Source organism: Pipistrellus kuhlii, unplaced genomic scaffold (genome assembly GCF_014108245.1).
Source record: "Pipistrellus kuhlii isolate mPipKuh1 unplaced genomic scaffold, mPipKuh1.p scaffold_m20_p_15, whole genome shotgun sequence".
Taxonomy (NCBI): domain Eukaryota; kingdom Metazoa; phylum Chordata; class Mammalia; order Chiroptera; family Vespertilionidae; genus Pipistrellus; species Pipistrellus kuhlii.
This window is the reverse complement of record NW_023425460.1, coordinates 17,171,519-17,188,102: the sequence shown is the minus strand read 5'-3', so window position 1 is coordinate 17,188,102 and position 16,584 is coordinate 17,171,519. Positions and strand designations below refer to the sequence as shown.

The 16,584-nt window shown below is 35.5% G+C and overlaps 1 protein-coding gene across 2 annotated transcripts in view; it reads right to left on the bottom strand.

The window, feature by feature from the left end:
* RHOBTB1 (Rho related BTB domain containing 1) overlaps positions 1–10,605 on the bottom strand; it is a 105,021-nt gene extending 94,416 nt beyond the window's left edge. Inside the window, exons 1-2 of one of the 2 annotated variants that reach the window (XM_036438395.2) lie at positions 10,522–10,605; positions 8,150–8,246 (exon numbers count right to left, since the gene is read on the bottom strand). The gene's annotated coding sequence lies outside the window, so the exon portion shown is untranslated. The remainder of the gene's footprint in view (positions 1–8,149; positions 8,247–10,521) is intronic. The other variant, XM_036438392.2, reaches the window with a different exon arrangement.
* Positions 10,606–16,584: the final 5,979 nt, after the last annotated feature.

The window sequence follows — 16,584 nt, the reverse complement described above, 5'->3', positions numbered from 1 at the left end:
AAGTCTCTAATATTTATGTTAGGAGCATGAGTGCTAGAAAAAATATACATAGATTCAAAGGAAAATAACCTTCCCATTTTCTTTCACATAACTACTTATAGAGCTTGTCATTTCCCTCTGTATCAATCTCTCTTTCTTGCATCAGGATTCACCCAGGAATGTCCTGATCTGGAATCTAATTTATCCCAGTCAGTTCACCATTTTGGTGATAACAGTCTCCTTGTCTGATAGGAAAAGTAATATGGAAAGAAATATGGCTAAAACACAATTTTATCCCCAGTAAGCTAATCAGTAACCAAAAGGAAACACAGTGAAGTTGTTTCCTCCATCTCCTAAATCCAATCAGGGGCAAGGGGAAATCAGAGTTTTTGTAAAGGAACTGTAAGGGCAGAGCACCAGAGATAAAACTAACAGAAGGCTAATTTAGGCTTTGAGGGAAATGAAAGAGTCATTAAAGGCATAATTCTGCATAATTCAGTTTGGTTGAACTAATATCCATCAGGTGTCTGCTGTATACCAGACACTGGAGTAGATGCTTAGGATACACTAGTCAAAACTAATAAAAATTGCTGTCCTCATGGAGCTTACATTCTAGTTGAGAGAGACAGACAATAAAGAAATGAGTAAATTGCATATGTTTTTACAGGGTGGCAAATATCATAGACAGAAATAAATCAGGGAAGGAAAATAGGAATTGTTGGCAAGGGGTTGCATTTTTAAAAGGGTGGGCAGTGAAGGTTTTATTGAGAAGTTGACATTTGAGCAAAGACTTTAAAGAGCTGAAAGAGCAGCAAGTCATGTGGATTCCATGGGAAAGAATGTTTCAAACAGGAAAGAGCAAATACAAAGGCCCTGATGCCAGAACACGCCTGTTGTGCTGGCAGAATTGTAAGGAAGTTAGAGTGATTGGAATGGAGTGAATGTAGGATGCAGGTAGGAGATACGGTGATCATGATGAGCTGAAACATACTATATGCCCTTGAGGACAATTGTTAGGCTATAGCCTTTACTCTGATTCAAATAGGAACCATTGGATAATTTTGAGTCAAGGAGCAAAATGATACGACCCACACTTTAGTGAAAAATAGGCTGTAGTGGGCAAAGTTAGAAGAAAGGAAATTATTTAAAATGAAAAGTTCCAGCCTGACTGGAATGGCTCAGTTGGTTGAGTGTCATACTGTGCACTGAAAGGTTGCCAGTTGGATTCCAAGTTAGGGAATATATTTGGATTACAGGTTCCATTCCCTGTTGGGGCATGCATGGAAGGCATCTGATTGATGTTTCTCACATCAATATTTCTCTCTCTCTCTCCCCCCACTCCATCTGAGCACATCCTTGAGTGAGGATTAAAAAAATAATAATGATAAAAAATGAAAATTTCAGCTCTCCTTTCTACATGTTTAATGACAATTTAGAAATCAATGAGACAATAGTTTAAAATTATATATAGACATAATAAAGTTGTAAGTATAAAAAGTTAAAACTAGTTGGAAAAAGAGAGAATTCAATAAGGCAATCAATTTCCTTTCTACTGGACCAAATGGTAAGTTTGAAAAGCATTTTAAACTAAGCATGTGAGACCAGTGATTTAAAAAGAAAACAACTATTAAGGTTGAGTAATTTCAAACATCTATTGTTACGGAATAGGTAAAAAAAAAATCCCTTTTCAAAATGATCTAGGATGTGGAATTAAACAACTGGCTTCTTATTATGTTGAGACTAGAGGCCCGATGCATGAAATTCATGTATGGATAGGGTCCGTAGGCCTGGCCAGCAATCAGGGCCAATCTGTAGGGTGGCTGGAGGGGCAATTGCTCCCCTCCCCTTCCCCTCGTTGGCATCCACCTTAGCTGGCCTGGGGCCTGTGGGTTTGGGAAAGCTCCTGCATTGGGCATCTTCCCCCTGGTGGTCAGTGCATGTCATAATGACCCTTTGTTCCATTTATTTTTCTGCAGTTCAGTCAATTTGCATATTAGGCTTTTAATATCTAGGATGCCCTCCTCAGGTACCTTTTAGTTCTTTGCTTTTCTGGAGTTGTAAGTTGGGGAAACTATAGTGAAGAAGAAAGCAAACCAAGAAAAATGAAGGGAGCCATAGTTTGGATTAATCATAAATATTGCTATTGCAAATATAAAACTCTGAATGATGAAAAGATTTTAAAAATAATTGGGCCTTCTCCAGGGAACACTGAAAATGAAAAAACAAAAACAAAATGAACAAAAAGTGAATTTAGCCTTAAAGTCAGTCTTTTTGGCAGTAAGGATTATTAGGTTGTGAAATAGCTCTTCCCATCTCTCCTTGGCAATTTAGGCTTACAACAAATTGGATCTGAAAAAGTGTCAAAATTCACAGTAGGAGTGCCCATTCAGAGCACCATTTTTCTCTTTGAAGTAGGTTCTACATTCACCTAGGGAAATTTCTATTGAATTTTAATTAAGTGGCTAATTAAAAAGTGGATTATTAGCTATATTAAAATATGCCAGAAAGATGTGCACATCATTCAGTTTTTAATTTAGAAAATCCACCTTTTCCTAAAAAAAAAAAAAAAAAAAAAAAAAAAATTCTCACTGGGAAATTCCATGTATAATATCTACATTTTCTTTTTTCTTCTAAATTAATTTTATTGAAGTAAGTCTAAGGTGGTTTTTGTTTGTTTATTGAGGTAATGGAAGTAATTTGAGCTTCCTCTGCTAATAAAAAGTTCCCACACATTATAGTTATTCTTTACAATGAGAACCCATGGCCATGATAAAACCCCAAGGCAATGTAAAAAATAATACTAATAATGAAAATAATGTTACCATTTATATACTGCTAATATACAGAGTTGGGAAAAATAGGTTTATAGTTGTGACTATGTAAAACATGGAATTTATTCTTGTATTATTAATTATTTTAGACCTCTGTATGTCAAATGCTGTATATCTGATTTAATTATCTCAATAGCCTTCTGAGGTTATTTTATGTCTATTAAACAGATGAGGAAACTGAGCTCAGAGAAGTCAGGCAAATTATTCAAAGTCATGCAGCTTAAAGGTTATAAAGCTAAAATTCAAACTCAGGTCTGTTTGCCCTAAAATTTTTTGCATTAAACATGCTTCTCATTCTTAAAATGTTTTAACATTAAGTTAAAACTATATTATTTCAGGATCTTATATTAAACTAGACCACATTTCCTAGCCATGTGTCCAAACACCAGTTTATTTTATAAAGTAAATGATCATCAGGAGACTCCTGAGCCATTACTAACAGCAGAATTTAAAAAGTAATAGTCACATAGTACTGTAAATTACTTTTTGTCTTTTCCTATTTTCTTCTAACTTCTAAAAAGGTAAAAATTAAATGATAGCCCATGAACTTTGATACAATTCTATCTATGAGTCTGCTAGACTAGTCAAGTATTAAGTGGGTCATTCCTGAAGGCACTTGAAAATTGGCCACACCAAGTAGATGACTTAACAGATAGGCATGACTATGCCATGGTGGACTTACTGAATTGCTTTTAGTACTCAGTTCTAATACCATGGGGCGGAGGGGTGATATGGAGTTCCTTTTGAAATAAATAATGATGGCAATAACAATATATAATAGTTATTTTAATACTAGAGGCCCGATGCACAAAGATTCATGCAAGAATGGACCTTCCTTCCCCTGGCTGTCTGCACCACCTTCACTCTGGCTGGAGCTGCCTTTCCCCCTTCCCACACTGCCCAGAGGCCCAGAGCAGCTGGGATGGTGCAGAATGCCTGCATCATTGCCATTGTGATGACACAAGAGTCCTGCCCCTGGTTGCTTGGTACCTGCATATGCAAATCAATTGTAATCTTTGTTGAGTTAATTTGCATACTTATTCCTGATTGCCTGGTGGGCATCACACAGCTATGGTCAATTAGCATGTTACTCTTTTATTAGGTAGATTTTTTGAGGGTCTACTATGTATCAGTCACTATACTCATTATGTATATTACTTCACTTTACTCCAGGGTTTTTCAGTCTTAGTACTATTGATCTATTGGGCCAGGTGACACTTTGTTGTTGAGGGCTATTCTGCGAGGAGATTAGCAATATTCTGGCCTCTACTACCCATATGCCAGCATCACATCCACCCTCTCCAGTTGCAATAGCCCAAACTATCTTCAGACATTACTAAATGTCTCCTGTTGATCAAAATCACCCCCAATTAAGAACCTCTCTTATTTTGTCAGTAATTCTAGGAGGTTGGTATTAGAAGACTAATAATATTACTGGTGAGGATTCTGTGGCTCTTTGAGGTTTAAGTAAAATGCCTGTAGTCTCACAGTAAATTATAGAGCTGGAATGTATATAAGTTTCCTGCCTCTTGAATGCTGTTATTGTGGTTGGAACACCCAAGAGAAGATGTGCCCTCCTTCGCACTCTCTTTACTCCTGTATGATATCACAGGGTTGGAGCAGTGGGAAAGAAGAGAGGGTGCACATGACATAGTGCTCAGAACTTTTTTTGAATCATGATCTTTTATTCAACAGATTAATTCCATTTTAATTGGAATTCTGGAAACTAATGAAAAAAATTACAAGTGTTAAATGGTCTATTCTTAGGGATTTTGAATGTCTGATTTAATTTTAACCAATTAATATGGCATTATGGGAGAGTATTACTTTGAGAATCAATATTACACTAAACACTAATATTTTATTCAGTATTAAAAATTTATACAAATGGTAATATAATACAAGTGCTTTATTCCTACTTTCTTTAAATGAGAAGAAATGCTTCCTTAGGGCGATCCCAACTCCAAAGAAAATGTTATTTTCCTTGAAGAGTATTGGTATTATGCTTTCTGTAGATCATTGCTTAAATGAATCAATAAGATTTAATTGAATAAAATTTGTTTATTTTTTTATAAAGTGATTTTTTCAGCATATCAAAAATTGTTTTCTATTTTATACCTATATCTCATGTTAATGTGACAACAAAAGTACATTATTATCCAATACTGCTAAAAAAGACAAATAACTTATAATCCTGATTTTAGGAAATTACTCCTCCCTCCCTTCCTATCTCCCACCCTATTTCCTCTCTCTCTCTCTCTTTTTTTTTCCTATCTGATACTCTACTTCTGATTCATATAATCTTGGGCTGGAATTTGAACCTAAATGTATCCAAACTTCACATTTTATAACTTCTTTGCAAAGAGGAACTAATAAACTTAGATAAATTAAACTAAATCTATTAATAGATAAACATCTAATAATCACATCTAGAAATAGTTCAGTTGGGCGTGATTTCAAAACTGAATTTCAAATCTAGTTTCCAAATTTTTTTCCCCTGTGTGCCTTTTCCAGCATCTGGCCTCGCTGTGCTCTCTGATTTTAGACTCTGGTCCCACTACCTGGATTCTATGGCTCTTTTCTACCTGCCGCTCCCCTCCCTCCACTTTCTCTCCGCTCCCCCCCCACCCCCCCATTTATTCTGTCCTTTTGTTTCTACTCTGGTAGCTTCAGTAGCTTTTTCAAGTTTCCAACTGGGGTAGCACTGAAAGATTTCCATAGCTTGTATCTAATAAAGGCATTTATAGGTTTGTTTTTTTTAATTACTCATGTACTTTAATTCTCAACTTCTCAAATATTTGAAAGCTATGAGAAAAGATACCTTTTATAACATTTCTAACTTTGTTAATTATTATACTCTGTTCCTCAGTGTTAGACATGTTTTGCTCCTTATTTTCAGAGATCTCCAATTTGGTTGGTCAGATCAATCAGTGAATATGCACATACCTTGAGAAAGGTACTCTTTAGGAAAAGGTTGCTTGAAATTCTAAAGGCACTTTTAGAAATCAAAGACTACTATGCAAAATCAAAGCAAAAATAATTGTTGAATTAATTAAGCTAACTGAAAATTAGAAATTGGTGGTATGTTCAGCATAGTAATTACCATTACATATAAAAAATTAAACAAAAAATACAATTAATGGGTTGACTTTTCTAAAATATTGATTGGATTTAATAAGCATTTTTATGCATATGGCTATTCTGAAAGTTCTTTTAAAAATGAAAGACCAGTGCCTTTATGAGAAATATTATTACATGAAAATATTTGAATCTGGATTATGAAAATTAGGACTTGAGAATTTAACATGTGTGCATAAAATGCAAATGGATTTAATTAACTGAATACCCATAAGACAGAACTTCTTCAAATAAGCAATTACTTTAGGGACTAATAGTGTAAATAGGATCGTGATTCATTAGCACAAATACCCATCTGAGAGAAGGATCAGCAAATTTTATCCTTTAAGTTATTTATGCACACATGGTAATATCTCATTAATTAAGGGCTTCAGTTAATTTAAAAATCTTTTGATAGTTTGTTCATGAGCTTGGCTGACGTTTACCTTTGCAAACACATTTATTTATAGGTAGATAATATATGGTGTTTTAAACATTTATTTTCAATCTCATGTACACTTTTTAGATGCAGAATAAACTGTTTTCAATGAACCTCAGGCACTTTACAAGCTCCTACATACATCTAATCTATATGCTAATAACAAAATATTCATATGATTTATTGTAACAGGTCTCCTTAAGGATTTTCTACTTTGTAATGTTTTGTTGAAGTTACTATGTGTAGTTTAAAGTAATAAAAGCCACATTTGTTTAAAAGTTACCTATAATTCAGCCTTTCCACAAATTCATATATGCTTACCTTCCTAATTAGTTAGAACAAATGAAATTTTACAGTATTCACAGCTATACATATATAGAGAAGTTTTCTCTTAAATTTGCATTAGCACATACAAAGGAAAATAATGAAGAGTGAAAATAAGTGTGTTGTGGATAGACAAAGGAGATGAACTATCTCAAACCACTGTAAGTCTTTTAGTACAATACTCTGGTAAATGAAGTCAATATAGGACCCTTTTTTCAAAAATTGATTTTGTTTACTTGGAATGTCTCAGTTTTAATCACTTGCAAAATGATGATAAGATTTCCTGTTAAAGGCAATTAGTCCCTAGGCTAAAAGGAGTGGATGCTCCAAACTAGGGCATCTGGGAGAAGGGAAGTGCCACCACAAAGCCATCTGGCATTTCTTGTGTATGGCCATGACTTTTAAGAGTCCACATGACCATTTTCTGCACAAGATGCTACTGTGAAAATTAATGAAGGAAATCCTCATTTAAAATGGAGTCAGGAGGCAAGAAGAGGGAGCTGTCACTGCCACTCCATGTCCAGACCTCAACAGGAAGTTCTGTCATGATACCTCAATAGGAAGAGACGCCCGAAAATCCATATATTTACAACTCCAGCGCGAGGAAGGAAGGTTTCTTTCCTTATCCACAATTCACCCAATGAGAAACTGTCAACACCCTGAATTTACACTTATCTTGAATGGTCTTTGAAAACAGCCCCTTCCAATTTCCTCCTTTTTTTTTTCTAAAAAGTAATGTTCTTCTCTTTTGCTAGTTGGACTTGCCCAGTTTTTGCTGTAGCGTGCTTGTCCCCAATTGCAATTCTCTGCTATTCTCAAATAAATTCATTTTACTGGTAAAATACCTGGTTGTTTTATTTTTTTAGGACATTATTTACTAAATAATTTTAGAAGTGTATATATCGTATTTTCTGGCGTATAAGTCGACCCCTAATTTTACAGTTAAAACATAGGTTTAGGCCTATATTCGCTGTATAAGACTACCCCCCACTTCCCAAAGCTACACTGTGTTCTAGTAAAAAGCCTGCTCAGATTGGCCAGAGTCAGAGAGGCGGTCTATTAAAAAAAGAACTGGTGTTGCCTCGGAAGTGGGGAGTAGTCTTATACAGCGAATATAGGCCTAAACCTATGTTTTAACTGTAAAATTAGGGGTCGTCTTATATGCCGGAAAATACGGTAAAGTGAGTAGGTAAATTATATTATTTTAATGATAAAAACAGATATGTAGGTCAAAATGACTCAAATTCTAACCAGGTAAAACATTATACTATAATTTATAAAACACATAATTGAACTGGAAAATGAAATATTCCCTTTTTAAATGAAAAATTTTAAAGACAAATTTGGATATTATTCATAAGTCATCTTCACACAAGTAGAATTTCCATTTCTTTAGTAATTATTGTGAGAAAATTAGATGAAGAGGAAAGTAAATTCTGTTACCAAAATCAGTACTTACCATAGAAAGAGGGAAAAGAAGCATCAATTCCATTTTCATAAGGTAAGAATACTTGCTGAAAGAGGCCTTTTCCACGGCTTTTTGATGGTTACAAAACCTGGGAAGGGGATACAAGTGTGGAATATTTCATTATCAAGAAGAAAACTGCTCAGCCAAAGCTGGTTTGGCTCAGTGGTAGAGCGTCGGTCTGCGGACTGAAAGGTCCCAGGTTCGATTCTGGTCAAGGGCACGCATGTACATTGGTTTCGGGCACATCCCGGTAGGGGGTGTGCAGGAGGCAGCTGGTCGATGTTTCTCTTTCATCGAGGTTTCTAGCTCTCTATCTCCCTTCCTCTCTATAAGAAATCAATAAAATATATTAAAAAAAGAAAAAAAAGAAAATTGCTCAAACCATACTAATTTCTTATGTCAGAGATTATTTTCCGAATGAGAGCTATATGCTATTTACAAATTAATCAGCTGCCCACAAGTGTTTGACCAGGAAGAGCAACTACTGCCATTAGAAAGTCTTGGGGTCCAGTCCTACTAAGTATTTATCTGAGTGAACTGTAAGCCTTTAACATCACCGAGGATCAGTTTTCTCATCAGATGGGAGTAATATTGTCAGCTATTCAAGTGACTCTCCTGATGATGTGATGAGATATGTGGAAAGACATTTACTTTGCAGTAAAAGTATTTATTTATGCCATGACTCTTTAGCTTGAGAATTTGAGGTGGCTTCAAAAAGGAAAATGATGACATGTGAATAAAAATAAGCAAATAGGGTTGAGAGTAACAAAGGAGGAAGTATATATGCGACATATGTTGGTCAGTAATTGAGCCAACTGAAGTTATAATTTGGATTTGATTATCTTGGTAATTTTGGTAAAAGGGAAATGATTTTTTCTATAACTCATGTTATTAGAAAGGAGAAGAAATCAAGTATTTTATCTTTCTGACATGAAATTCATAGAAAAGAAATTTTCATGTCAAACATGATACAGAGAAATTGAGATAAAATGGACTGTTCTACTTAACAAGAGTGGGACTGACTACCTACTAAGAAAACTAAAGGCCAAACAGTACTTTTGCTTGGAGGTAGTTTTTATTGCTATAAAACTTGTATTTCTCCTTGAGACAAACCTGAAGCTTGAATTAGGGGAATTCTAGATATAAACCCACCAACTCTCAATTAACAAATCATCCAACTCTCTTCACTTGTGAAGGGTTTCTTAAGTCATGTTCTCAATACAGGAGGAGTTTCTGAGTGAAGCCACAGATTGCTGCTCACTAATAAATAGGGGCTGGAATTTAACCTCCCACCTCCTCTCTCCATCTCTTCAGCTCCCCACAACACACAACACACAACACACAACACACATCCAAATGACTATGGCTACTATGCCCATACAAAGCTCTATTTTTTATATGACAATGGTCACTGTCTACTTTCTACTAGCAAGGCAATAGCTTCCCATCTCATGTACTTCCTGCTTTCAATCTTCATCATTTCCCAGATTTCCTGATAACTTCAGTTTTCTTCCTAAATTTCATGCTTCTTCACTTAAATAAAAAATTCTAACAACTCTCCAATCATTGTGGGATCAAGTCTAAAACTTTTTAGCTGAACTTTCTAAGATCTGAGATAAATATATTTATCATTGTCATAGCAGAAATTCACCATCCACCATATACCGACCTTTCTAGAACTATTAAACCATTTTATCTCATTGTTTCTACTCTTTCCAAAAGCTGTTTCCTGCCTCCATGACTTTGGTTTGTAGCTTTCTGCTGTCTGAAATGTGCATCTTTTAACACCCAGTTCAAATACCACCTCTTTTAGGGCTCGTTTGGAATTCCTGAATAAGAATTCATTGTACCCTCCTCTATATACTCAAGGATGCTTAGTTGTACCCTTACTATACAAATCTCATCTCTAGAACTCTGGATTTATTTTATATAACTATATACAGTAGTGCCAAGAGCTTTCAAAAGTTTATAGTCTAGTAGGGAAACCATGTTTTATTTAAATTTCTGACTTCCATAGGGTAATATTTAATGATTGAATATTGTGCATGCTCTATAAATAACAGAGGATTAGGTGATTTTTAAGGACACCATTCTAGAAATTTTTTTCTAAATAAGTGAAATACAAAATTGTTCACATTTAAAACATAAAAGGAATGAAGGGAGAGATTAGGGATAGAAAATGACTTCCTGGTGCCTATCCTAGTGGCTGGCACATGTAAGATAGTTCAATATTTGTTGAATGAATAAGTACTTATTCATTTCCTCATTTCTCTCCCAGCTGTGTGCCCCCCTCTTCCCAATCTCTCCCTCTTTATAGCCTAACTAAGGCAAATAATTACTGAGGCTTGTCAAAATTTTCTTACCTCTTGTTTGCAGTTCACACCGCATCAATCCGACCTCTGTCTTAGCACATTGCTCACAGTGCTGAGATGTTGACTTCCACTCTACTATGTCTGGGTGGACTCACTTTATAACCTTTCTTTAGACACTCTATCTATGGATCATATTGATCATAGACAGACCTATGAATGTGAAGATGAGTCATAAGTTTCTATCCAAACCCCAGAGTTCTCTGACAAGCTCCACACCCATAATCAAAATGACTGCTTGCTCTGAACTGTGATGTAGTCAAGACTTCTTAAACTCAATATGTCTGACATTGAATTTAGCATTTATCTTTGCAAACTTGTTTCATGACACTTTCTCAGAAGATGGCTCATCAGTTTTATCTCCTATATATCTCTTGAATCTATTGACTTTTTGAAAATCACCAATATCTCAATCTTCTTCCACTAGGAAAAACTACCAGTGTATCTCAGCTGAAACAGTTCAGTTGGTCTACATAACTTTTACCTCTTGTCAACCAATACTCTACATTATAGCCAGAAAATCTTTTCTTTTGGAAATATAAAATTGACAAAAAAACAACAACATATCCTATGCTAGGATCAAGGCATATTCTAAAAAGCCTTTTGTGGTGATGGCACCTGATTACATCTTTAGATTGGAGATGTTCGCCCCTGCTCTCGGTACTGCATGTAACTTGAGAGTTCCTGGCTTTCACATTATTCTTCTACTTTCTATATATTGTGGCTTTCCAATACATAATGTATTGGAAAGTGCCTATACTCCTTATCTAGTTAGTGGCTCCTGTACATTATTTAGATCTTACTTTCTAGACCCTTGTATTGCTCCTGTGTAGCATTTAGAATAGTTCCAGTTTCATACTTATTTGTGTCATTCTGTTACTGTCTTCATCTTAGCATATATCTTATGTGCTAAAACCAGTTGCTTCAGCCTCCTATTTTAATTTCTTAAATTCATAAAAAACTCTTAGATTCCTGCACTGATCTCGATATTGTGTTTATTTTTAGAATTTTTAAACAGTAGGCTAAGTTTACATTTTTCTCACTGAATTTATATATGTTTATTTTCATGTTCATTTCATATAGTTATGCTTTCAGTAAAGTCATCTTTTTGAATATTCACTATGTGACAGACATTGCTAGGATGCAATGAATTGCATAAGGCATTCACTGCTCTCATTTAGCCCATGAGAGCAGTGAATGCCTGGAGAGGAAGAGAGATTAAGACTAGAGACATGCTGGGGAGGCAATGGAGAGAAGATATTTAAAAAATGTTTAAGTGTCTGGATTGTGGATATTCTGCTGGTTGTGTGTGTTTTTATTTTTTTGTATCCTTGATTCTAAAATCCATGCCATTATATGAAATATAATTGTCTTTTCTTCTACCTGGTGACAGAATTCTTGCAACTATATCAGGATCACAACAAATAGATAAAATGAAAATGTTACATAAGTTGTTTTCCCTCAGTTAACTTACAAATACAGACTCCCCAATAATGAAACACAAAGTTTGTATATTAGAATGTATCAGTTATAAATGTACTCTTGCAATTATGAGACTAAAAACATTCTGCATAGAAATATGAATTGCCATCTGATTTTGATTTAACAAAGGCAGGAAAACACATTTCATTTAAGAATGACAAATAAAGTTGCCAATGTGATCCATTTATAGCTCCTCAGAGAATGCCTCAAATCCACATAATGTTCTGAGAAACTAATTATTACATTTGCTCTCTCAAAAGAGAGAAGGCAAAAAAGACCCTAATAGACTTCTATCTAAGGAAACTAAGGTTAGCTAGAATAACTTGCATTAGTCAGTGTCCTAGGTGCCTACCCCTTAAAGGGAAGAACGAAAGTTTCAGGCCTTTCATTTAAATAGTGTATAATAATAGAAAAACTGGAATATTACAGGGATTGGTGAGGTTGTGAAAAAAAGGAGAAAAACTTTTGTCTTCCTTGTCTATTCTCTCCTCTTTCCTCCCCTGAAATCTATGAGGTTGTTACTGACTTGATGAATCTTCTTTTTGCCATGCCTAATGCTAACAAAAATTAGAGAGAGCCATAAAAATCTCAGTTATAAATATCTAAAGTGCTATTTATTTTTAAACAATTTATTATGGGTTATTTTAGGCTTGGGTACAAGGGCACTTGCTAAAAACAAAACATTGGAAATATAATCTCTATCCTTATTCACTATACTCAGGTTTATTTCAGTGAGCAGTTTGCTATTTTAAATACATGTACATACATTCATATATAAATTTATGTAAAATATCACCCTTTGTAAGGCATAACTATTTTATTTCTCCTTCACATTGGCTGCTAATAAACTGATAACAAATTTTTACTATCTTTTAACAATTGTATTGAATTTTGTGGCATGAATTTTGAGAATGAATTTCTTTCCTTGTCCCAACTTATGTTTTCAGCCTTATTTTTGACTTTGATACATTTTCCTTACTTTTTGAAAAATATTTTATATTGCTATATGATATAATTTTAGTTCTCTTTCTCTATAAGCCTAAATCATTTCCAGTATATACTAGTAAATAAATATACAGCATTTATAGATAGCCTTTTTTCCTTCGGAGGGTTACAAAGTTTCCCAAGGTAACATATAATTTAGCTCAGTATTTCATTGTTGTTGTTGTTGTTTACTAGTTAGCTATTTACTAAAGGCCCAATGCAAGAAATTCATGCAGTTAGGGGGCGTCCCTCAACCCAGCCTGCACCCTCTCACAGTCTGGGATCCCTCGGGGGATGTCCAACTGCCGACTTAGGCCTGCTCCCCCAAGCCAGCAGTTGAGGAGCGGGCCTAAGCTGGCAGTTGGACATCCTTACTGTCGCAGTGGAGGGAGAGGCTCCCACCACAGCCGTTGCTACAAGTAAACAGATGCCCATAATACCTAGAACACCAATTTTCATTCTTTCTGCTACTTGCTAGATTTAAACACATTGAACTCCTCCCCAAATATCTTTTGTTAAAATAAGATCCTCTTAAGAAAAAGGAATCCTCAGACACTGCAGGTGGGAGTATAAATTGGTATAGACACTTTGGAAAATAGTATGGGGGATCCTCAGAAAATTAAGAATGGAGCTACCATATGTCCCAGCAAGTCCTCTTCTGGATATCTACCTGAAAAATTTGAAAGCATTTATTCATAAAGATATATGTACCCCTGCATTCATTGCAACCAAGATATGGAAACAACGTAAGTGTCCTTCAGTGGATAATTGGATAAAGAAAATGTCACACACACACACACACACACACACACACACAAACACACACACTAACACACACTATGGAATATTACTCAGCCATAAAAAGGATGAAATATTGCCATTTGCAACAACATGAATGAATCTTGAGTATATCATGCTATGTAAAATAAGTTAGAAGTAAAAGGACAAGAAGCATATTATTTTACTTATGTGTGGGATATAAAGAAGAAAACAACAAATGAACAAACAAAACAAACCCATAGAGAAAAACAAAATGGTGGTTGCCAGAGGGGAAAGGGAAGTAGGGGGAAGATAAAGAGGATAGTTCAAATATATGGTGATGAATGGAGACTAGACTTTGGGTGGTTAGCACACAATGCAATATACAAATGATGTATTATAGGAGTGTACACCTGAAGCTTATATAATGTTATTAACCAATGTCACCCCAATACATTTAATTTAAAAAATCCTCTTAGAAGGAATATTGGAAAATTCAAAACACCAAAATTATAATTGGACCTCAGTGTAATATCTTCAACCCATTTGACTGAGAAATCACTAAAGATATTTGTTAAAAGTGTAGTTGTTTGGGTCTAATCTCTGACCTATTAATTGAGAACTGGGCTACAAACAATCTAGTTTTTTAAAATAAAAGCTTTCAGATGACTTTTATGGTCTCTAAAGTTTAAGAACTTTTTTTATGGGACGTAACATTCTAGCAATGATTGCTATCTAAGAAAAAAAAAAGTTATTTTCATCCTTAAAAACAAGCCATCATCATTTGGAGTTCAAAATATCAATTGTCCTTTAAATGTATCTTGAATCATACTAGTATTAAATGATTTACACTGTAGATTTTCCATTTGGAACTTCCAAGCATTTAAATAGTTGGTAAACTAGTGATAGGTATTAAAAGGCTTGCCTGATGTATCATTAAAATAGTAAATGAGTCGCTGAAATTTATGGAGGCTATATGAAATTTAAAATAAAATTATCTGATGCAGAATATCCTGCTCTGTGCCAATGCTGCTGCTCAGCATTGGGCTGGGAAACGTAAGGCTCCTTGGAATTTCTGGAAGAAAGCATCATTGTCTAAAGCTCCTCACTCCTACTGTTTAGTTGGTTCCCAAGTTTTTTATTGTGGAAGGTGAAAAGAGCGCTGGTCTGGAAGTCAGGAAGCATAAGGTCTATAAGTTCCTTGTTTTTCTGAACTTAATCTTCTCATCAATAAAAGAGTGGTTTAGATCAGTGGTCTGCAAACTCATTAGTCAACAGAGCCAAATATCAACAGTACAAGGATTGAAATTTCTTTTGAGAGCCGAAAACTGACTTTTGCACATGGGCCATGAAGTTTCAATCGCACTGTATGTGTCCCCACCCGTGGTATTTTGTGGAAGAGCCACACTCAAGGGGCCATGGTATTTTGTGGAAGAGCCACACTCAAGGGGCCAAAAAGCCGTATGTGGCTCCTAAGCCGCAGTTTGCCGACTATTGGTTTAGATTATTAACTGGTCTTAATCTTATCTTCCAAACCCAAGTTTCTGTTATTGTTGAAGTCAGTTTTTTCTGCTGTAAAATATGAGGGTTGAAAAATTTGCAGTGTACCTTTGGTCCCGTGTGTCCGAGTGCAGCCCCTTCGTCTCTATTACTATATTTGCAAACACATTCAGAGTTCACATGGGTGGGGAACATCCAGAAATCATTTGGTCTGGCATTAGGGTGAATTAATTAAATGTTTGACCAAATATAGCAGGCTAATTTTTAAGTTGGTAATTTTGTATGCCCACAAATGATGGTATAAATATTCAAATAGCCCTGTTCCCTACCCCTGCAACAGTTTAAGATTGATGATACTTCATTTAGATTATCCCATGAAAGGGGCAGTATATTGCCACATGCCCTTATAAGAGATAATTATTCATTCAACATATACTCATTGATCACTTACTATGTGATATTTATCACAGTGGTGGGCCCTGGGAATACAATAATGGGAAAAAAGTCAGACAAAAAGAATTCTGGCCTCATTCTGCTTACACTCTGAGGGAGGAGTTATAAATAAATTAACTGCAGCTTGTAATCAGTGTTCTAAGGGATCACTAAGGGTTAGGGTAGCGAATAACAGAAACCTGAAAAATGTTTTGGAAAAACCTCTTGAAGGAGGTGATATTTACTTGGATGTAAAGGAAGATGAAAGATAAATTAGGTAGGGCATTGGAGGAAATGGCAGAAGAGAGTATATTCTGAAATCCGGTGCGAAGAGCAGTTCATATGCTTGGCAACCAAAATCCTGAGTTCCTTCCATCTCTGGGAGTTTAAACTAAGAGAAAGGAAATAAGAGGCCCAGAGGGTTTAAGGGACTTATCGAAGGTCAAATGGCCAGTTAGTTAATGACAGAACTCTTCCACACTTCAGTCAGAATGTGAATCTTTAGGAATCACAATGTAACAGGACTTGCCAGAATGCCTTGGTTCAAATCCTGACTCTTTGACTCATAAACTGCTTGTTCCTGGGCAGCAGATCTTCTTTAAGAGTCTGTTTCCTCTATGAAACATGGATGACATCAACTGCACCAGACTGTTACAGGGATTAAATAAGATAACGTGGCACAGTGCCTGGTATGCTAGAGCTGCCAGATAAATGTAAGCTCTTTTGATTTTTCACCTAGTGCACTTTCACCCAAACCAAGCTGCTGGAACATGAGTTGGGCAGAGGTTAAGTTACTTGGGTAAAGGGAGGGGTGGCAGAGGAGAAGTTCTGGAATACAAGGCTGGGCCTATTTAGCAGCTGTCCATCTGAGTGGAGGAAATGAGAAGGCCACCAAAAGTG